Genomic DNA, 24280 nt, shown 5'->3' with positions numbered 1-24280 from the left:
CTGGAAATAAGGGTGCTGATAGCAATGTGCCAAAACTACGAGTCTGCCGGCAGGGGCACGGTAATCCCAGCAGGCCTGACCTGCCAGGAGTTCAGGCCCCTACCAGCAGGCTTTCCACTGAGCACCGGCACTGTTACTAACGGTGCCGGTGCTTAAGTGTCCCCATTCCCGAATAAGGATTTACCATTCTGCCGCCGGTCATGATATCCCGGTAGCAACTGGATATAGGGCGATGGAAACGGTGATAAGGGGTTGCTGCCTACTGGGGGGGTTTATCACCAACCTCATAATGAGGCCGTAAGAGTCTGCCAGTAGGGGCATGGAACTCCGGGCAGGCGTGACCTGCCGGGAGTTCAGGCGCCTTCCTGCAGTTTCAACTGAAGCACCGGCACCGTTAGCAACGCTGCCGGTGCTTTAGTGTCCCCATTCCCATGGAGTGATTTACCGTTCCGCCGCCGCTCATGATATCCCAGTGGCACCGGGATATCGGGCGGCAGAAACGTTGTTATGGGGTCGGTGGTAGCTCGCCCCCTAACGGCAGGTTTTAACACCAACCTTGTAATGAGTCCCACTAACTACAATTCTGCAGGAATTAGGAAAATGTGATAAACAACACGCAGATCCGCTCAACATCATACTGTGTACACAGCCACACTTCAGCCGCAGGTTGAACACACGCTGGAACCCCATCCCTGTGCTGTCTGACACCGCATCACATCCTATAATCCATTATCCCCTTTATGGAGATTATTGAGTGGTTAATTCAGAGTTTACCATTCATGTAAAATGCCAGCGAACCATGCCGATTCCAGCAACCAGGACGATGGCGGCTAGGACCAGGCGCACAATACGAATGACCCTTTTCCAGAAGCTCTCTGGCTCTCCTAAAACACAGACAATAAACATACATCAGTCAGTATGAAACATAAGCAGGTCAAAGGCAACACATGATCCTTTGGGGACTGTCTACACACCAAGTGATAGAAATACAGAACTCTTACACATGAAATAACAAATCATTGAGACTGGAGCATACAACTTCTTTGGCTTGATTATTAAATATATAAATGTAAACACATATTCCATCAATTATGAACATAATCAATATTCGGAGTTAAACCAGATTACATTAGAAGCCTTTTGATGTGTATGACTAGTATACAAATTATGAACCGAACATCATATTAGAAATATAACACATGCACAATTATGAACAGATTCAAATCACACACCTTATTTTATAAGTCTAAATGCATACAATTATCTGCTACATAATATTCCAAATCTACACCCATAAGAAATAGTCTTTGCTTGATGAATTCAATTCTGCAACTGTCTGTCAATTCTCATGAAGGGACAATGTAGGTTTCGGCAAACCCGCAATTACTTGAGCCTTCTTCAGAACCAGATGGCTAATTTAGTTATACCATCCAAGTTTAGGAAGTTGTTCATATAATGTCCCTGGTTATCGCCCTCCAAGTTCAAATTACCTATGAGTTCAGCCTGCAAAGCAGCAATATTTTGATTTAGCACACTCACTTTGTGTCCTTGCTTTGACCTGTCAGATAGGGAGCCAACTCATATTCAATACATTTTCAAGAACATGCCTGGGGTGTATTGTCCAGGAGAAGCTACATCTGGAGCAAGCTGTATGTGTAATATGTGTTCGAGACACAGTTCAGCATGCACTAATCATGGCAAGGCCAAACCTTTCTCACATTCGAAAAGCAGGTTGTCATTTCTTAGCTACTCAAGCTGGAAGGCACTGATGAGGTCCAATAAGGCCGAAACATGTCTGTGATTGTTCTCTTTGCATAAAGAAGGTACATGGTCTAGCAGTTTGGATTGGGCTGCCCTCTACCAGGTGGTGCAAATACTGATTTGTACATAGTTATTTTATTATGAAATGGAAAGATAAACAAATAAACAATGGGAATAAGGGGACAAGATGTTACTTTCCAGTTGTGCTATTGTTGTAAAATAGAAAGCTAGATATCACCCAATGGGGCTAGAACTGCCCGTCAGATCACCCTGTATTGTCTGGGTCCCAGTGCAGGAAAGGCAGGGTCTTTCATGTTGGAGCAGGGTGTTTCCCTTCTCTAAGCACCCACTTTGCTCTGTGCTCTGGGGTACTTTGTACACATTTATTGAAATTGAAAAGTGCTTCTCCAATGGGCATATGGATAGCTCGAGCAGTCCGATTGTGAGGCACTTTACAAACCTGTATGAATTCATGATATAGTAGTTAATGCATTGAGATTGCTTGTGGAGTCTCCAGAAGCTGCGAACCGTAAGTGGTGACAAGACAACTTTGATGGTGATGGTGGTTGGGGAGCATGAGATGGTTGACAGCATTCTAAGACTCTGACGTTCCTCCTGGGAGAGAAGGGGATCCAGAATCCAGTCTATATTATAATGCCCTAGATTTCTGGGTGTAGGACATTCTGGGGCTATGACGTTGCAGTGATGGGGAGCCAGGATGGCGAATGAGAGAAGGAAAAGGCACAAAAGGGTGGACAAAGGGAGATGTTTAGTTTGAGGAGAGCTCAGGAGCATAAGGTGCTAGAGAGAACCTTGGTATAGATCTGCTAGCCCAAGGATGCATTTAAACTCCAATAGAAAGAATTAAATTAGGTAGCCATTTTGCATGGATTTTCTCCCCACATGAAGGCAGTGCAAAGAGGTGGCCGAGTCTCATGGGAGACCGTAGAGGGTATGGGTAGCAAAGTTCAAAACCTTGTTGGAAGCAGGAATGGGTGGAGCAGTAAACCAGCATGCTGAGGACCAAAGTGTTTAGATAGAATGAAAGTTGAAACAGACATGGATTTTATGAATACACAAAAGGTGAACACCGGGCACACATTTAACTTTAGTGACTCGTATGTAACATGCTGGTTACACACTCCACCCTTCAAAAGATCACCATCCTGGTGATAGGCTGAATTGTGAGGTTTCACGTTGATATTAGAGTTTCTCACTTTTCTGCTAGTAAGACACCTCATGTGCCCAATGCTAACGGCCCAATAAGGGGATCTCCTTTTGCAATGACAGAGTTTGTACAGGAATTGACAGGCACAACCCAATTCCAGGCACCTGACTCTGTATCCCAGGGTACGCTTAGCAGGGTTTGGTGTCTGGATTCACCTCTGTGGTGGATCTACAAAGTGAAGTAGCTAGATTTTATGGCCCCTTGGATAACTCTGGCACTTAGTACTCATCAGGTTTGTTGCACTTTTGTTAGGCTCTCCCAGGGCTGCATGGGAGAGCACTATCTAGAACTGTTAAGGGCCCTTACGGTAGAGATGTCAGGTACACCGAAGCATGTAGAATCTCCCATCTCTTCTTGACGTTCAGCTTAGCTGTGCTGAGAGTCCAGGTCGTACTTCTTTGTGATGGACTTGAGGAAATGACCACCTGTGTTGGTGGATGGTTTGTTTATGTGCTGTTGCTACTTAGGGTGGCTCTCAGAGTCTCTTGTGATTTATGTTGTCTCAGAGTTGGAGGCCCTCCTGGATATGCTGCTTCGGCTTGGCCAGTTGGTGCTCTATGGACATATTTCCATTTTGGAAACAGATTATTTCAGAGTTGGGTCTTGTATTTTTTGGCCTGTCCTCTCCCTGGATTCAGTACCCCAGCATATCAAGTTACGGAGGCGGCCTCACTAGTGTTACGAGTGTCAGAGGTGCGGCTTGGCATGTCGATATACGTTGAAAGGTCCTTTGCTCTCCAGCTTCTCTGCCGATAACAGTGCAGTGAGCTGGAAGTGGAGATCGGAGAGTGGAGTTTACGAAATGCGAGTTCCTGATTGGAGAGCAGAGCTGACGACCACTGCATACATACCTCCTGATACTCTTGGTAGTGAGAGAGGCGGAGTGGCCCTGAGCCCGGAGACCGCAACACAGGGTGCTCAACCATAATCCTGTGACTTGCCTAACAAGTTGGAGGTTTTCTGTCAGCAGTGGTGTGGTGAGGATGTTGGGGCTGTGTATGGGTGTGAGGGGTGTTCAGAAAATTAGTTGACTTAGTGGTGGGCTAGTCTCTAGGCACTAGTCACTAGTTTGCAACCTGACCATCCTTGCTTTGCATTGCCTATTAATATCAGGCCCCAGGGCAACCCAAATGACAGAGATGAAAATAAATTGTTTTAATCTTGAAAGCGCCGAGCAGACGCCATTAGATGAAGACATGGAAAGCAATGTATTCATTCATAAAGGGGACGAACAGGGGAAGATTAAAGCATTCTTTGCCCTGGCGAAGTGGAAAATATATAGCGAGGCTGTAAAGTTGGCCCATCATATGGCTGATTCATCTGCGGCGGGCTCTGCTACGGATTATGTAGAAGAGATTGAAATATCAGGCCCAGTTCTCCAGGATGTGGAAAGACAAGTGAGTACGTCTTTCAAAGACATATGTACTAGCCTGCAAGACGAGAGATCGGGCCTTTCCTCCCTGACTGCCAGGTTTAGTGCCTCCAGAGAATGTTCAACTCCCCGGATAGGGAAGAGTCTGATGTAAATTATGCACTAGACGATCCTGACGTTCTCCTGACTACTAATGTGGCGAGGGAGGAGAATGGTTGCAATGGTACCTGCCCGGCTCCACCAGTTCATTGCATGGTGACAAGTAATAAAGAGGTCCTAAGAAGTGGAGAGAATCCATTGGTGGCTCTAAATCTGGTTCCGCGGTCTTTTATACGTTTGTCTGATACTGTAGTGCCGGAAGTAAGCGCAAACTCCACTATTCTCAAGGAGCTAAAAGATCATTTATTGAGAGGAGAGTATATGGGCACAAGCAACAAAGGTAGAACTTCTCAGCTAAACGTGGCTCATACGATCCAACACAGGGAGACGTCTGTGAATGCAGAGAACAGTGAGGCCAGCACACGGGTGTTGGTGCAGGAGAACGGAGAGGAGTTGGTGCCATAAGATCGAAGGGAGGGGAGACAATGAAAAAGTCTAAGAACTGCAAAGGCCTGAGGCAAAAGCAGACCTTTTTGAGAAATATTTTTGATGCATCTGCTAAAAGAGATTCCATCAAATTGCAGACTAGGAAAGATAGAGCGGCAAATCAGAACGTAATTGTAACTGATGACACCCAGAACAAACCGGCATAAGGAACAGGTGGATGGATTGAGGCTAAAGGCAGCAGACACAATTTGAACTGCATCTCTACCCAGTGGACCCACTGAATGTAGTAGCTGGGGGAAAAAAAACTGATAATAAATAAGAAGAACGGGGAAAAGGAGGGGTCTGGTGATATCAGAAAACTCTGTACGGTGGAATACTGGTAGGGTCGCAAATATGCTTTCTACTAATTGTGCCTGCACCTGTAAGGCTTCGGATGTGGGTAACAATAAGAGCACTGATGCTATGATACTGCCTAGAGCAGAACCTGGTAGTCCGGCTACACTGAGGAATGTGAAAGATCAATGGTGGGAGAGGCAACGGGGTAAACGTGGGACACCTAAACATGGAAGAAACGCATACACCCCAGATTCGTCTTCTTCAGCACTGATTCCTGAATCAGTATTAGAAGAGAGAGGAGCTCATCACAGAGCTGAGATCTGCGGCTACTTCAGACATTAAGTCTGTCCATCTATTTGATAAAAGGATGGTGGGGAAGTGCGCAGTCCATCTGTACGCTAAGCTACTGAGAAACTGGATTATGCCAATCAGGAGGAATTGCAGGTAAGAGGGTACGAATGTTCTTAGGCAGGGAAGAATGATAAGATGGAAGATATTGTGGATACACATTGGGGTGGGGAATGTAATAAAAAGAACATAAAATGCTTAGTGACTCAAGATGGACAGAGGCAAGTCCACCCTCATAAGGTCCCAGCAAACTGGGCCTGGCTGCCTCCACCCTCACATGTCCAAAGGGGGTAGACCTGGATTCCAAAACTCAAGAGTGCAAAGTTGTAAGTGCTAACTCTCAGGGATATAGCTGTTTTCGGAAAGCGGGTGTGAGGGCAGTCTTTCTAAGGTACGATATTGTGTTTGTTCAGGAAACATGGTTAACTACTACCCCTATAATGGATGGGTTTAGCATTATAACAATAAAGGCAAAGAAAGGCAGCAAAGGGTACCCATTTGGAGGGATCCTGACGGCTATTAAAATTAAGCAGGGACGGGTTTCAATTGTATTGCCACAACATAAGAAGCAGTTCTAATCACCTTCTTTACTGAAGTAATACATGGGAAAGACCAGGCGATACTTACTATTAATATCTATTTCACTCCGGTGAGGGTGGGAATAGATTCTGTGCTAAATGACATAGAGAATGTTTTAATAATATGCTTTCACTCAGTTTTGGATGATGTAGGTCCAATCATTTTACGAGGGGACCTTAATTGTATTTGTCTTAATCTCACATCTTCCTTTGAAAAATTGGGGAGCGGAGGGGGGCTCGATGTGCCACTGGAATTGAATCACAGTGTATTATCGGTAAGCATGGGCTCATAGGGGCAGGCTTCCTGGCGAGATGGGGCTTATGTCAACTGAAAGCATTGTCTCCCTCCGGTGCACCCCCAGTACCCACGTGGCATGGCCACGCCTCACATTCGACTGTAGACTACATCTATGTAGCAAATATCAAACGTGTAAATATCAAATCATTTGAGGTTTTACTGACGGGGGCAGTGACAATGACATGTTCGAGGGCTCCTTAACTATTTTTGCAAAGGGGGTGGGGAGTAATAGAGAAAACAAAGTGTACACACCTGGTAGTAAATGCCTCTACGAATAGGGTACTACAGCTTAGCAAAAATATGGTGAAGGTCAACAATTCTATAGAGAAATTGTAAATGGTGGCATAATTTGAGTGAACATGAGAAGGCGTGCTGCACTGCTCCTGAGGAGTTTAGTCAGACTTTGACACTGTTGGAGAAATATAGTTCCCTCAGTTAGATGTTGGGAGCAACAGGTCTTTGCCAATAATAAAACGCATTTTGATAGGGCGATTACCCAACAGAAACGGGTCACGTGGTCAGATATTAGGAAACTGAGGAAGGTGAAGGTGATTGAATGGAAGGTGCAGAAGCAAGCTATTCAGTCTCGCAGACAGAAATACAAACAATGGATAAAAGATTTTAAGCTGCAGATTTGTATAAAGTAGAGCCGCGACTTGTTTGGGCATCTAATAAAAAAGGATGCCAGAGGGATATGGTGGCATTTGAATCAGAAGAACTAGATGCAAATGGAATGTCAGCCTCCTGTGTTTCAGAGGGAGCATGGGTAGAGCATTTCACTATGAAATATAAGGGGGAGGTTGGAAGTTCTAGCTTAATAACAAAGGTGGTCAGTTTGTCTGAGATTCCCTGGACATGTGACTTTGGCAGGTATGAAATTGAGATGATAATTGACAGACTGAATGATTCGAGAGCAGCCTGTGGTCCGGATGGTATGTCCAATAGCCTTCTAAACAATAGAAAGGAACTATGGGCAGACATACTTTATAGATTGTTCAATCAGATCATTGAAACAGGCAACGCCCAGATTCGTGGCACTTGTCAATCCTGGTTCCAATTTATTTTAAAAGGACACAGATAGACCCCTACCAGTGGCCAGCCCATCTCGTTATTAGATGTGTCTTCTAACATTCTGGAAACCTTGCTTTTAAACAATTAACGAGGCGGGCCGAATCAACAAATCGGTTCAACCCTTTACAAACTGGGTTCAGGAAAGGTATCGGGACCACACTCAGCCGTATGACTCATGTATGGCACAGGCCAGTGGATTCACTGGGAGAACCGTGTACATAGCAGGACTAGACCTTTACTCCGCATTTGATCATGTGGATGTGGGTTGGTTGTGAAAGAAACTGAGTTTGTTCTACTCCAACAATGGGCTCAGGGATGATATTGCATCTGCCAGAAGTCGCCAGAGCAGGCAGTAAGCCAATGGTCTGTCGTGGAGTACAGTATTGCAGATGTCAATGCATAGGTCATGGGATTGATGTTATTGCAGACAGTGAATTTAGCACTGTACATATATATGTGATATTTATTTCTGAGAAGTAAACTGGTCTTGTCTCCTTGTCATTCTCCTGGTAGGCCACAGCTCCCAACCCAATGAGACTGGCATTGCCATGCTGGATGCATGAATTTGCATAGTATGTGACAGGTGCTTGACTGAGGCTTTTGATCAGTTTGGTTAAATCTTTGTTTGAAGGGGCAAAGTCCATTTCCTCCAAAAAACAGAAAGACCTCATCTGATTGCAGGAGTTTTCATACCCTTCTTTACGGTTCAGTAGTCTTTGGACAAGGTGGTGGGTGGCCAGCTGATCTTTCTAAGGGCTGATATGAATGTCCAGTAATAGTAGAAAAAGCACAGAGTAAATCAGAGTTCATGTAGTGAAACTTTGCCCACTGCAGAGTGCTTTTATAATAGCGGGATGTACAGAATGCCATCTGTAGATGCAAGGATACATGTACTTGACTCTGCTCCTGAAGAACTGGCATTTCTCAACTAATGTTTTCAGGAGCCTTTGTTCATGTTCTTTCAAAGATTGGATGAAAACGATGTTGTTATTCAAGTTCACCAGCACCTCCTACAGGCTCATGTCACCTGGCGCTCTCTCCCCTCAGCGGCTGGAAACTAATTGGTGTACCTGAAATCCGTTGCGGCATGTGGGTAAACTCATAGAAGGTGGCTGGACAAATAAAGGGCATCTTCTCGTGAACCTGTGGGTATATGGGAATCTAGTATTCCCGGCTTCTCAGACCTAGGCAGGGAACCTGCCACCCCTGGTCATACTCTACCGTAACCAGTGTATTCCATCAGACAAACCAATGCTTCATTCACTCTGGGACTAGTCTGGTGCAGGTGTTCAGTTTGCAGTTGTCAATGCCATGTATAGGCCACGTTCATCCATTTTCCATTCACGATAGTGGGTGATGCGTAGGGGCTTCATTGGTTTAAGATTTATGGATATTTGACTTCTGAATCAATGCCAAAATGGTCTATTTATTTAACTAATTAATCACGCATGTGACAATAGCCTTCCCAAGAGCCAGAGACACGCTAGCTGACACTATCGTAAAAGGTTTCTTTGCCACATAAACACTGTGAAAAAGTAGTGTCACAGATATTCGGAGCACCTATGACACCTGGTTGCGCACGGGGGAATATTTCACATACGGTACAGAGCATGTTGCGAGCTTGCATTTGGACCTTGCACAGAGGATAGCTAGATATGAATGTTCCAAAGGATGTTTGTGCTGGTCTTCTGGGACACTGGGGTTTATGTCAATGAACTGAGGGTCTGTAGAGTAAAGCGATTCATTGAGCCACTTGTTCTGTAACTGAGAGTTAATGAGTAGCACTCTCTAACCTGCTTCAAGATATCTCCTGCAGGCTTGTGTGAGTCCTCATCTCCTCCCTTCCACAGTGATGGTAATAATTGGATGGTATTTTTTTGGGCACAGAGACGGCATCTATGTTGGTAAGTGACCGCAGATCTAGTAGTATTAAGCAGCCACTTTCAATGAAAGGGCTTATTGGGTTGGGAGTAAGTCTTGCCCATTGAAGAAGTCTGCAGTCAAGGCAGAGGACAGGACAGCAAGAGGCATGGAGGTAAGTGGTAAAAGGTTGTTACTTACTAGGGTGAAACAAGTGAGATTTGACTAAAACCAGAAGTTTTAGTATGTACCCATATGTTCTTAAGTGTGAACTTAATTTGGGTTTATGAGTTTAATTATTAAACGTATAATTATTTAACATGTTAATTTCACTAAATTACATTATGCAATCTCATTCATAAATATAGCCACATATTACAGAAATGTACTCTCATACTGACTTGCAACTAATCACAAAATAGAAACACACATTCCCACTGTTACAACCACTGCCCCTTCCCCTTCATCGCTATTGTGTCCCCCCAACTAAACTGCTGTGCCCTGCCTAATCCTCCAATCCTTTCACCCCACCACCCAAACCTCTTCTATCTTATCCACAGACCAAGGTCTGGCAACACCCTTGCGGCGTCACAATACACACCTCGCAGACAAGGTCAGGCGTTGCTAGACCACTTAGGTGGTGACGGCGCATATTGTCAACCACTATTTGTGATCTGTTAAAGCAGCATTCCGACATGCCATCCGGGGGATCCAGTATTGGGACACTTGACAACATTGAAACATTATAGTGAGGGACATCTATAAGAGGGTGGCTATACTGTGTATCTGGCACCCAGTGGAGTCATAGAAACAGCCCTAATTATGTTAAACACTGCCAGATTTTATTAACAATCAGAAGTCACACTGTGACTTTCATCAGTTGAATCTTGAATCATATCTTCAATAACACATCTCAACAAGAGCAAGGTTTCTAACGGGTTTCCCCTTAAGTGGGATCCCAGTGGATTCAGTGATAGACTGGTTATAACTGGGATCATTCTAACCCTCCCCAACAACAGCATCATTATTTAGTGGCGCAGGTAAACACAGCATAAACATTAACACTAGCCTGAAATAAGATCTCTCAAAGTAACTCACTCTCTGAAGGGGACTAGTTCTCTACACTACTCATTGCAGAGCACTCACTGGCTCCCCTCCCTCTGTGGCACTGGGGATCTAGGGCGGCATTCACCCAGGGACAGAGGGTTGGTGCCTAGGGAGAACTCAGGGGCCTCAGATAAAGGTGGCGGTGGCTATCCAGGCGGATCACCATACAGGCCCTGGTCCTCTGCTGGGCTCCAGGGAAAGAAGAGGAGGGCAAAGGAGCAAGAGTGAAGAGCCAGGAAGGATGGGGATCAGGCTGGACCCTTCCAGGATGGGCCAGAGCACAATGGTTTCATGAAATGCTCTAACCTGGTAGAGGGTCGAGTTGAAGGGAGTGGCAGGGGGTTGAGCTAGGGAAAGAGGGGCAGCCCATCATACCCGTGTCTTCCATATAAGGAAGACGCCTCAGTTGGCTTTTGAAGAAACAATCATTACAGGGTCCAGAGACTCCAAATGGAAGAACCCAATGCCATCAGGAAGTACAAACACATGGGAGAGCTTTGTTTTGAAGGCAGACGTAAGGGCCGAGGAGTGAACATAAAAGGGGCTCTTCTCAACAGCAAAGGGTGTGATTGCAAGAAGAGAAAGCTTCTCGGCCTGAAGCCAAAAGATGCATTATGGTGTGGCTATTCCCAGGAAACCGCCTGCAGTGAGATATTAAGGAAAGGTACTGCACAAACCGGGGTTTGTAGCCAATGTTCCAGTGCTCGGGGGGATGTCTTACTACTTGCATATTTAAACCAGAGACCCTTTTAAGTATAAATAGCCACAGATATAAAGTCTTCTGAAAGTGATTTATGCTGTTCGTTATGACCAAGCAATGTATGGTGTGTCATTAATCCAGCCCCACAGTAGTCGAATGTCCAGCAAAGTCCACTCCACACTTACATTGGGGCTTGACAGCTGTTGCTACAACATTAGCAGCCTTCTTATTTCCACACAATTGAATGTATTGTTTCTAGAAATGTCAAAGTATTTGTTTTTGATACTTTGACACATTGTGGAATTAAAATGAGCTCATGAGCAAGACATGCATTTTAAAAATAGCTCCCTGCCCTGGCACAGAGAGAAAAGTGTGTCCTGTCAAAGCAAATCCTTATGTATTTCCATTGAAGGAAGAACGTCGAAGCTGCACAAAATAATCCTAACCTTTCTTTCATCTCAGGATGAAATGCGTGGTTTATTTACAGTTTCATAGTCAGAGTCAAATAGTCGGTCAATCTGTGTGTGTTTCATATCCAACAGCAGCACTGCTTCAGAACTGTTTATATTGTGCTACAGGGGAACTAATAGAGAAAACATGGGCGACAACTTCACCTCCATCGCTCCTCCTTCCTATAAACTGAAGCTCCTCCACAGATGCATTTATGCACGCAAGTACTTCAACCAATGAAAGATCTCCTATAGGAGACTGTGTGTTGTTGGATCACCTGGTTCCTCATACTCTATGCTATAGGATAGTACATGTTGTTGGTTCCTAGGCGCCTCCTACTCTATGCTATAGGAGAATATGTGTTGTTGGATCCCTAGGTGCCTCCTACTACTCTATGCTATAGGAGAGTACGTGTTGTTGATCCCTAGGTGCCTCCTCCTACTCTATGCTATAGGAGAGTACGTGTTGTTGATCCCTAGGTGCCTCCTCCTACTCTATGCTATAGGAGAATACGTGTGGTTGGTTCCTAGGTTCCTCCCCCTAGTCTATGCTATAGGAGAATACATGTTGTTGGTCCCTAGGTGCCTCCTCCCACTCTACGCTATAGGGGAATATGTGTTGCTGGTTCCTAGGTGCGTCCTACTCTATGCTATAGGAGAATATGTGTTGTTGGCTCCCTAGGTGCCTTCGTCTACTCTATGCTATAGGAGAATACATGTTGTAGGATCCCTAGGTGCCTCCTGCTCTATGCTATAGGAGAATACATGTTGTAGGACCCCTAGTTGCCTCCTGCTCTATGCTATAGGATAATACATGTTGTAGGATCCCCAGGTGCCTCCTGCTCTATGCTATAGGGAAATACATGTTGATGGATCCCTATGTGCCTCCTCCTATATTATGCTATAGGATAATACATGTTGGTGGATCCCTAGGTACCTCCTCTATGCTACAGGGAAATATGTGTTGTTTGAACCCTAGGTACCACCAACTATATTCTATATGAGAATATATGTTGTTCAATCCCTAGGTGGCTCCTCCTACTCTTTGCCATAAAAGAATATGTGTTGTTGGATCCCTAGGAGCCTCATAATTGATGCTACAATACAATTCTGTTATTTTATCCCTAGGTGCCTCCTCCTACTCTATGCTATAGAAGAATACATGTTGTTCGATCCCTAGTTGCCTCCTCCTACTTTATGCTAGAGGTGAATATGTGTTGTTTGCTTCCTAGGTGCCTCCTCCTACTCTATTCTACAGGAGAAGACTTGTTGTTGGATCCCTAGTTGATTCTTTGTACTTTATGCTGTAGGGGAATATGTGTTGTTGGATCACTAGGTGCCTCACATGCTATGCTATATGAGAATATGTAATGCTGGATCCCTAGGTGCCTCCTCCTACTCTATTCTGTAGGAGAATACATGTTCTTGTTTCCCTAGGTGCCTATTCCTACTCTATGCTATAGGAGAATACGTGTTTTTGGATCCCTAGGTGCCTCCTGCTCTGCTGACAAGGTACTAAACAGCAGCGCCAAATGTCTCTACTTAGCTGTGGCTTTCAGCCATTTATCCACCTGACTGCGCCTTTCTCTTAAGTGCCGGAACCTCTTACTTGTGATCTTCCCAGAATTACTTGCCACTTATGTCTGTTCTAGTGGCCCTGTGAAGCAGGCCTTCATTTGGCACGTGTGATATCATTGGCCAGCCTCATTGTAATTGCACCATTTTTAACGATGCGTTTCTGGGCAGAAAATAGACCTTCCTCCTATCAAACATGCAGTCCCGCTGCTCTAGCTGCGCCCCATGACCTCTGCCTCCTTACCTGGGCAGGTGACATCAGTGGATTGACTCTGTTGCTCACTGACATGGTTCTTCACGGTGCAGGTCACGTTCCTGAGGACAGACTCGTAGCTCATCTCTACTACACTGGAAGGGAGCCACGAGGGTGTCCCACTCACACTCCAGGAATAGGATGGGTCAGTGCCGTTCACACTCCAGGAATAGGATGGGTCTGTGCCGTTCTCCATGAGGCAGGACAGCTGAACAGTGGCGTTCAGAATGCATGTGTAATTCACCTCAGGTGTGGACACAGGGTCTGAAATAAAAATGTCACAATGTTTGGTCCTGAGACATTTTGACACAGAATTTATAGTCAAACCTCTATCAGGTACAGGGCTGAAAGGTCCACGTGTGGCCTCTCATAACATTGTGACCATTGACATACTATGAGTAGAGCTCAGCACCCTCTTCTATTTCCACCTATTTATATTGTTTTACTTTTAATATCCCCTCTCGTTCCCTTCATGACTATTTTCTTGTTCTATATTTTCTCTTGTTATATCCTAGTCCTACGATTCTCTATTTCATTCTTCATTTCTGATTGGCTGAAACGTTCCTCTTACCCGCTTATCAAATGTAATCTTTCTTCCCCCTGCCTCGGGTGCAAGCATATCAAATGCCACCCCTAGACTTATGTTAATGGTCATCAAGGGACTTGGAATGACCCAGTAGAGGGTTGGAATTACCTATCTGAGGGCCAGAGGTAGTTGCACCCCACCTGGATCTTCCAGGCACCCCAGCTTTTACACAGCTGTCTGCATGCCTGGCTACTTCTTCCAGCCTTGATGACTTTGAGTCGAAAGAAGGCTGGCAGGAAATTACAAGACAGGTATGAAGGGCATACGAGAAACCAGGTTCTAGGTTTTATCAAGCATTTCCCTCCAATGTCACTGGGTCCCACCACCACCATCCATGTTATTTTAAGAAGAACGTACAAAGCATGACTAACGCCACAAGTGCCTTCTTGCACTTCAGATCCCTGCCCAGAACCTTGTGCCACTGCGGGTGACGTCCCAGAAACCACTGCTGGAAAAGGCAGGTCCTCATATGTTTGTGGAAGACCTGATTCCGTTCTACAACTTAGAGCATCAAGAGTAGTTGGCTTCAAATGGTGGGGGCATGGCCGGGGAAGGTTTGCCCACCTGCTCTACATCAATCGAACTGCAGTACTTCCAGCTGCAAGGCTGCAGGTGGGAATATGCATCTGTAAGGGAAGTACTTTGTGACCTGTTTATTACTAAAGGTAAATGCAAATTATAATAGGAGTCCACTGCCACTGCTCCATTCTCCTCTACTCCTCTCTCTTCCTAACATCACGTGCCTTCATACCTTCCTCCTCCACTCTCTCTACCCTGTCTATGGAGCTTCTCATATGTGTAACCTTTATTTATTTATTTGTCACACACTCCTTCACCAATGGGTGCATCATGGCACTGCTGGGAGGTAGGAAGGGAAGGAAAGAGAAAAAGAGGGGATCGAAATACAAGGTGAGCTAAAACAAAAAGGTCTTCAAGGTGCGGCGAAGCAGCAGGTGATCCTGTGTGGCACGCACGGTCACCGGAAGGGAGTTCCACAGCCTGGAGGCTGCAAGAGAGAATACCCGGCCACCTGATCTAGAGTGGTGAAAGCGGGGTACCTGAACAAGATGAAGAGATGCAGAGCATAGACAACGAGAGGGGACATAAGGGGGAATTTGACCTGCAAGTACTCAGGACCTGAGCCATAAAAGTCCCGGTGCACCATGCAGAGTGCTTGGATCTCCACCTGTTTCCCCACAGGAAGCCACGGCAGTGAGGCCAAAATCGGAGCGACAAAGGCCCGAAAAGGTGCCCCGGTCGGCAGCCTGTAAGAGGTGTTCTGCGGGATCTGCAAACAATGAAACAGATAGAGAGGCTGGGCTTGATAGAGGGCATTATTTATTTAATTTATGTATATACTTATATTGCTCCGGAGCCCGCAGGCATCAGGGCACAGAAAGAAACCGACTTAAGAAACCAGTATGGTGGCGGTCTAACAACCTTATTGGAACAGGACGCTTTTCAGTTGCTTTCTGAGCAATAATGGGTTACTTTGCATTGTGACATATATAAGGGTGATTCTCTCTGCATCTTTTTCACAATCTCCACTCAATGCTAAAATAAGCTGTGTATCATCAGCGAAATTACTGAATTGAGCTCCCAAATTATCTAGGAGGTCATATAAAGGCCTACAGAAGATGTTAAATAAAGTTCAGGGGATGAACACGCGCGGGGGCCCCAACTCTAATGATTCCAATCCAGAGTAAGCATTTCCCCAGACGATTCTTGGCTGCCTGCCACTCAGGAATGAACTGATCCAATGCACCACATATTCAGAGCAGGTCCCTAGGTATTTTAACCTTTGGAGAAGATTGCCATAATCCACAAAATCAAAGGCTGCTGATAGATCCAACATCATCAGCAGCCCTGATTGACTTGCATCCATGTTTTCGGCATTTCAGTCTGTGGATCCAGCAAAGCACACTCTGTACCATGGAATGATCTGAAGCCTGATTGCTTTGGATGTAGTAAATCGTCATGTTCCAGATGCTGCTGTAATTGTATAGTGGCCATGTTATCAATAATGTTCCCGCAGAAAAGGCACATTCATTATCGGTCTATAGTTAGTATGAAGTGTGTGATCCAATCCTCCATTTTTAATCAATGGAGTTACCGTCACCCTTTATTTCAGTATATCGGGTACTTCATTACTCAGGAATGCGGCATTAACACACAAACCAAGAATGGAGTAAAGGGCTCTCTATTGTCCAGTCTGATTTTAGAAGGGAGATTTTCCCCAAAACATGTGGTAGGTCCCGTTTTCTTCAAAATGTTCTCCATAATTTCATTGGACACTGGTTTAAATGAAAAAGCCCCATTAGCCTGCAGGACCATTTCTTCTGACCCACTTTAGGAACTGGGCCAATCAATCGCCGGCGTATGACCCCTTCCAAATGGGTTTCTTAAAAGGGGGGGGCACGTCTGCCAACATCCTTCTTCTCAACATCTTAAAAGCTAGGGTTAAACAGGGCGCACCAACTCTCTTTCTGGCCTTTGTGGACAGAGTCGACAGGCAAAAGCTCTGGGACAAACTGGAAAAATGGCATTGCCCTCCGGAAATATTGGATCCAGTGATGGCTCTACACACCAACACCAAATTAAGAATCCGGCTAAACAACCAAGGTCTTCTGTCAAGGGAGATATCTGTAGAGAGAGGGGTCAAACATGGTTGCCCGATGGCCCCTCAACTATTCATCGCCTTCTTAGGAGACATGAAAGACACAGAAGCTGGCATTAAGATGGCACCACCGAAGTTGGGTAACGAGCACATATCACGTCTCATGTACGCCGACAATCTAATTTTATTAGATCAGACCCAGATCGGACTTCAACGCCAATTATCCAACCTGGCCCTGTACATGGGAAAGAACAACATGAAAATCAACAAAGAGAAATCAAAAATCGTGATAATCGGAAAAAGTGGAAAAAAGACCAAACCCCACTTCACATGGACCATGGACACAATTCCTATTGAGGTGGTTACCAGCATCAAGTACCTAGGGATACACATCGACCACTCAGCCAGGGAGGCCACGATGCAACAAGCCCTATGGGACAAAGCGCGCAACCTTGTAGCCCAAATGAAAACAGTTAGCAACAGATTTGGTAAATTCTCATTTAAACCAGCTATTGAATTCTACAAAGGAAAAAGTGGTGCCTACACTCACATACGGTATGGGAGCATCGTTGACCATTCCAAACTTCCACCTCGATGGATCTCATCAGACGAGATTTGGGCCTACAGTCGTTAGAAGCAACGGTGATGCAACACGCTCTCACTCTCTTCAGAAACACCTTAATACCAGACAGCCCATTAATCTACAAAATCGTCGCTGATGAAATCTTAAAGCAGCGAACAACAAATCTAAATGCATGGTCAGAAAACTTAAAAGGGAAGCTAGCAGATATCGCATGCTCAGTGGAAGATCTTAAGCAAAATCCTGAAAGAGTAAAAAGAAAGTTAAAGGATCAGGATTGGATACTGACCTTGTCAAAAGCTCAATCAAATAAACTGACCAAAGATCTCCCACCTACCTTTAATAGACTCAAGGTACCCATACCATACTGTTCTAAGTTTCCAAGCCAACAGCTAAGAAAACTCTTCATGAGAGCTCGTTTCAACCTCCTGCCGACGAGAGAAATCTTAGCAATTAGATCCAGTTCGCCTGACATTACCTGTCGCCTTTGCCATAACTCTGCCACGACAGAATCAATCAAACATCTCTTACTTGAATGACCTAACGTGAGAAAAATTCGAGCCACCTATCTGCCGACACTAATCTGTGAACACTCGTCTTTCGGAGAGGAAGAAGAACTTATTTGGTGGAACAGGTTAATGTCGGGGGAAATAACCAGATGGACAATTGCGACTGTCAAAATCCTGGAAACTGCCCTTGAAATGATCAGTTCCAGCTCACAAACTACGAGCGAGAGCACAGTTCCCAAAGGATCGACTCCCCCTTCAAAAATGTTGAATAAAGAAGATCTAGATCCTTCGACACCTGTTCCCCCCCGGACACCTACGCCCATCTGAGTCTACACTTACATTTCTTATACACTCTACTGAACTGAAAGGGGCAGTCCTGATCCTAACGGAATCTGACACAACGACACGAAAGCTCGAGGCGCATCACACTTGTTGCTGTTGCTGTCTTCAACCTTTTGTAAAAATTCAATTCTATGAATTACAAACAAATAAAAAAAAAAAAAAAAAAAATAGTGTGGATGTTCCATATTCTTCCTGATGTTATCATGCGCTGTTTTGATCTTCAGTGGCTGTTGTTTGGGGAATAAATTGATTTAATTGGGCCCTGGGTTTCTCTAAATCTCTAAAAAAATGTCAAAGAGCTTTTTTGAATCATTGTTAGAATTTCAATCTGGTTGTCGTAAAAGTTCTTTTTAGCAAGTATAATTTCATTACGGTATAGTTTATCAAGTGACTTCCAGATGGTTTTATTCTCTTGTGTCCGTTCTTTTTCCCACACTCTCTCTGCCCTTCTTTTTTCTTGTTGACGAGCAGCAAGGGCTGGGGTGAACCATTTCTGCTTATTGGTCTTTTCCCTGATAGTTTTAGATTTAAGTGGAGCGACCCGATCCAGCAGATTAGTAAAGGTTTCCTCATATGCTGCAGCCAACAATCTTGCCTCAATCTTATACCCAACCTCATCATTTTACTATTTACTTGCAGAGATTTGCAAACTTTAAGTTTATAGTCTCTAAGTATAACCTAAAATGTATACAATCTGCAGGAACTGTCTACCACTATAAGAAGCTCACAGGATTCTTTCCTGCAAAAAGATACATTTAAGAATTATAATGCAAACCAAGTGAACTAATTCAATTGAAGACACATATGACAATATCACTACTTCCATAACAAGAGGACAATCACTAAAACAGTAAGCACAACCCTAATGTAGCTCTTCTTACTAAAATATGACATTAAGCTGTGTACCACATATATATATATATATAGTTTTCAAATCATGACGTTTTCAATGTTTTTTTTCTAAACAGAATGTCTCAATGCTTTTCTTCTCTTAAGAAAAATATTTTTTGGTATAAAATGCATTGAAACTTTAAATGCAGCACTCACATATATGCAAAAAAATTCTTGTCTATTAGATATATATTTTGAAAATACTAAACCACAAATATTGGAAATAAGTTTTATTTCTTGTTCACCATTTTTACTTTTCAGCGACTGTACAAATTCACTTTCCCTCCTGATGAACCACTAATGTAAAGTGGCGAAACACATGTTGAGGGCATTGATGTTAACCTTAAGAAGTTGAGAAAGATATACAACTAAGCTGTGAAGATAACAGTTACTACTAAATAAATGTATGTTAGGAGCGCCTGGCAACAGTGTTTGTATCCTTCATTTGAGTACTTCTATTAGCTCTGTGCAGCCCTTAGAGCAGCAAACCAAAATGTAGGCAGCACCAACAAGTTTAAGAAGAACTAATAACCACTAAAATCCAATCACTCGCCGCAGTTTGCCACACAAAGGCTGCTATCTTCTTGCTATTCGTTGTGTGGTTTTGTGTTCGCCTCACTGACTGCCCTGTCTTACATTGTAATGCTGGGTGTTTCCGCTGCATTCTTCCTTCCTCCAGGTTCTCATTTTCCAACTACTTTGTCCATCTAGCCAGGGCCGGTTTTACAACAGATTGCACCCAAGGCGGGATGCATCGTTGGCGCCCCCCTCCCCCGACCTCTGATCTCATGCATGTGGCATGGGCTGAGCAGCGGGAGTGGGGACTAAGAGTTAACAAAATTGTCAATGCTGGCATCTGCTGAATTTCATGAACCTCAGAAAGCAACAATAAGAGGGTCAAACCCGAACAGGCCTGGTTATGTTAGTCTGCTTTTGCTCTTTCATTTTTAGTAACAGTGACCAGTTTGCTGCTGTGACTCAGGTCAGAGAATCGACAATTTCAGATCTACACTAATGTCATTCGTATGCCCTCAAACATTTAGCCAGTCTTAGCACTTACTTGTATCATTGTCCTTCACATCTGATAATAGCTTGTCTTTCTGCCCCTGTTCCCCTTTGTCTTCTCCATCCTCGCCCTCCCCAGCACTACCTTGGTCAGTCGCTGACCCTTACGATAGTCATTTGTTCTGTTACCTCTCCCTTCCCCTCTACTCCCACCCTCACCAGCCCTCCTCCCCCTCCTCTTGTCACTCTTGCACTGCAACAATTGTCGCCAGGCATAGTAATGCTACTGCTAGTTTTGTCTCCTTTTTTCCTTCCCCGCCTCTCCCTTATTGTTCCATGCACTTGTACTATCTGGTATGATATGATGGCTTTCTCACATTCTGATTTGTTCAAGGACCTGTAAGAATGTAAATGTTTTTCTTCCTTGTTCCCTTCCTTACTTGAAGCGCTTTGAAACACATTGTGTATAGGCGCTATACAAATAAACAATCATTCATTCATTCATTCAAAAGGTGATGAACTGCTCTTGAACAGTGTTACTCAAACCTCCAAGAACAAGCACCAGCAACATACCCACCGATAGCTGAACAAGCCCGTCTATCTCAGCATTAAAATACATGCATTTATGCAATATGTATTGAATCAAATATTTCATGGGAAGTTAAATATATTTAGGAGGGACACACGTAAACAATATCACTACTCCATGTGAGTGGTAAAGTCTACTTTAAACATATGCAGAGAGTAAACATGCATGTACAATTCAACATAGCTCCCAATGTTAATGTTGGAGAGGTGGCGTTCTAAAATTAGGACATTACAATGTGGACTTTACATTGAAACACACTGCAGTGCATTACCGCGGCAGAGAAATGGCAGTTCGAGTATTGGGGTTTGTTTTGCTCATGCTTGTGAACTCTCAAAATTCTTAAATGCTTCCTTCGTGATTGCTCATTTTAGCTCCCGACAGCACCATGAAACTGTAAAATCGCAAAGAAAAACGATATCTACCATCCCAACATAAAAACAAAAACAATCAAATTCTTAAAGGGTGGAAGATACCTTTTCTTGGGGCTCGTTAAGTTTACTTTTTGCAAATTACTAGTCTCGTGCTGCTTGAATAACAGCGGCCCTTGCACATTGTGCAGTGTATAGACAAATTTCATTTCAAGGGACTTGGAGTACTGTGGGTATCAGGGGAAGCATCTCCAGTGTACCCCAAGCATAGTGCGCTTTGCCCTCCACCCTCACCCCCCAGCCATGCAGCCCTGCGCTTTCTCACATTCTCCATTATGGTAAAGAATATTGTCTCGAGCTTGGGAGAGACATGGACTATGCAGAAGGAGCTGCCTCCCAAGGGTGTGTTTAGCTGCTGGTGTATCAAATGCAGAAATGGGTGGCATCAAGAGCCCCACGCTCTGAAACATCTTTTGCGCACTGGTTGGTCGCATGACAGAAAGTGTGAGCAGGTGATTCCCTAACACTTGAACCATTCTTTGGAGACCTGGCTTTGATTAATGTGGCGTTAACTAGTCATGGCCATTTCCCAGCGTTTGTGTTAAAGGAGATTGGAAGCTGCACCGTGCAGGGTATTTTAAAGGCCATGAATTGATGCTACAGCATGTCGCCCCCAATGGAACAAAGAAAGTGAAGCATGCATCCTGCAAGTCTGGGTATTTGCATTATACGGAAGACGGGCCAACCGTCCACGGAGACGTTTCTACTGTAGTTGCTGAGTTGCTTTCCCAAGCCAGCTGCTGTGCAGACTTCGCTCAGCTTTTGGTCCAGCGCCTGCATCCATCCTTCACACCATCATTCACAAGGCGCGTTCGTGTAGGTGTTTGTTTATCTCGTTAGACTAGCGTGATTGCTATTCCAAACAAAAGAAGCACAACAACAAAGTAGAGTATAAGACAAGTCTGAGCGAACAGTGAAATGTATGAAACTCTTGCACTAAAATAAAGTCAGCAGTGCATGCCCAGGGAAGAGGGAAAGACGAACAATATGCTCGGGAGCGGGAACTAGGGGGGCGTAGTAACCCCCAAACCGGCCCAAGCGTGGTACGGGCCCACAGGGCCTCGCCCTCAAAGTGATTTTGGCCCGGCCAATGGACCGACCAATCCAACCCTGCAGGAACGTGCAACTGTCTAAGATCTGCTGACGGTGACACTCTGCCCAGGTCTTTCGAGAACCAGCCTTTTGATCTCCTGAGGAGTGTCCACCACCAGTGCTCGCTTCCTTTTTCATGACTACTTGAGCCTTGACAAAAGTGTCTAGCTTTCTGGCCTCCAGAGGCTGTTCTTGGATGGCCCAGTAATCTCTGCAATACCATTTTAAAATAAATAAAATGCCTATGCAGCAATGGGCCTCACCTGCGAGGACGGGAGCAGGAGGAAAGAAGTGTGCTTGCCACGGCAGGCTGTAGTTACTGCTGGGTTTCCTGAAACAAGGCCAATCAGTGAGGGCAGGATCCAGCAACTGTTTGTATTTGCTGATTCTGCTGCTGCTTGGCAGTGTGTGCTTGTGATGGGAACAACTTCAGGATTTAGTGACCCACTCACTCCTCTTTGCTGTAATGTCCGGGTCCGACAACACCAGCCAGCCCCAATCGATCGACACTTCAGTGTCAGTGCGCGCCCATAGCCTGGAGGAGGGCACACTGCACGTGCGCCCATGGGCCTGGCTGGCGCCAGCAGCGCCGGCGCAACCCGGGGCTGGGGGAAGGTAATAAAGCAACAAATGTTGCTAATTTATATGCCAATTGCCCTGCCTGAGGGCCGAGGCCAGGCCCGATTCTTGGCCCGGACAAGGCGGGCAACTGCCCGGGTCACAATAGCCCCGGATGGCGCAATTGCCCCGGTCCCTGGAGCCTCTGGAGGGGATGGACTTTCCCAGTTTGTCGGGCGGCGCATTGATGTGGGGAAAGTTCCGCAGGTCAGGTGCTGGCGCTGCCCCTTCCGACTGTAATATCACGTAGTACAAAAGTACTACGTGACATTACAGAAGTTAAAGGCTCCCTCTGACCACTTTTGTGCCACTTTGGGTGGGGGGCATAAGCACACCAATAAAAACACTTTAGGTCCCCCTGCAGCTAAGACCAGCCCATTCCATCACAATGCCGGCAGGAAACTGCTAATGGTGGCCAGTTAGTCACTAAATAGTTTCGTGCTGGCATTGAGATGGGAGGAGAGGTGCAGTGGGGGGTGGGCGTGCTTTGCAGGAACGCACCGTGGGCCCCGACACGGTACAAACGGAGACCCGTTTGGGCCCATGGTACGTCCCTGCAAGCCCAGAAAATTGCCAAAATAATAGTTTAAAGCAGTGCTATTTCTTTCATGCCGCTTCTTTTCCAAACTATATATCAATTACACTTTAAACCACTTCCATGGCACTAGTGAGGAGTTAACTGCACTATGCAGATAATAGTTTTGACCAGTGTTGCTGAGTAAATATTCTTTAAGCTGCGAACCGGTTTATTTATTTATTTATGCAATGTTTGTCGGGTACATGGAGATGGATAATTTATTTATTTATGCAATGTTTGTCGGATACCTGTATCCGACACACATTGCATAAATAAATAAATATGCAGGTACCCGACAAACATTGCATGAATAAATAAATAATCATGGTCCATGTATCCTTACAGCAGTCAAGACTTTACTGTATCAAAGCATAACCCTTGATTCCCATTCAAAGAATCTTAAAGTGATTGTTTATTGGGTTCTGGTGTCTCCTTGTCATTGCCCTTTTGGCTTATGTTGCCTCCAGACCCCCTTAAGCATCTTGTGTTCTTTGTTGGCTGTATATACTGCATCCTGTGCCATATTCATGGTCTCCTGGTTGGTGTGCCCAGTCCTCATTATCTGCAGCCTAAGTGGGACTGGGGCATAAAATTGTCTTGGGCTCCAGTGAAAAAGTGGCCCACCGTTGCAAATGGCAATTCATTCCTTGTGTGACAGACTGTTTGACTTTGGGTAGGAGTTCCTTAACGGTGTAATTTGGAAATGGCGTGCAGGGTGCAGTTGGAGAGGTGCGCGGTGTGCGGTGGGAGTGGTGCGCGTGGTGCGGTGGGAGTGGTGCATGGGATGGGATGCGGGGGCGGGTGCATTCCTAGTGTTTCGCCCTGGGCACCAAATGAACTAGAAACTGCCCTAGCCCAGGCCACAGCCTACAGCAGTGCCAGTGGTAGAATACACGTGCAACACGTTAGTTTCCTAACATTATAAAAATGAACAGGCACATTCATTTTTATAATGTTAGGAAAT

General features: G+C 45.0%; 1 long non-coding RNA gene across 1 annotated transcript in view; it reads right to left on the bottom strand.

Moving 5' to 3' along the window:
• LOC138562841 (uncharacterized) overlaps nucleotides 1–13738 on the bottom strand; it is a 36533-nt gene extending 22795 nt beyond the window's left edge. The window contains exons 1-2 of the long non-coding RNA XR_011299351.1: nucleotides 13474–13738; nucleotides 775–884 (exon numbers count right to left, since the gene is read on the bottom strand). This is a non-coding gene — a long non-coding RNA (uncharacterized lncRNA). The remainder of the gene's footprint in view (nucleotides 1–774; nucleotides 885–13473) is intronic.
• Nucleotides 13739–24280: the final 10542 nt, after the last annotated feature.

The sequence above is a fragment of the Ambystoma mexicanum genome, unplaced genomic scaffold (genome assembly GCF_040938575.1).
Source record: "Ambystoma mexicanum isolate Mex_15411 unplaced genomic scaffold, UKY_AmexF1_1 Mex_scaf82, whole genome shotgun sequence".
Classification (NCBI taxonomy): Eukaryota; Metazoa; Chordata; class Amphibia; order Caudata; family Ambystomatidae; genus Ambystoma; species Ambystoma mexicanum.
The sequence above is the reverse complement of the archived record's forward strand: the minus strand, read 5'-3'. Positions and strand labels throughout refer to the sequence as shown.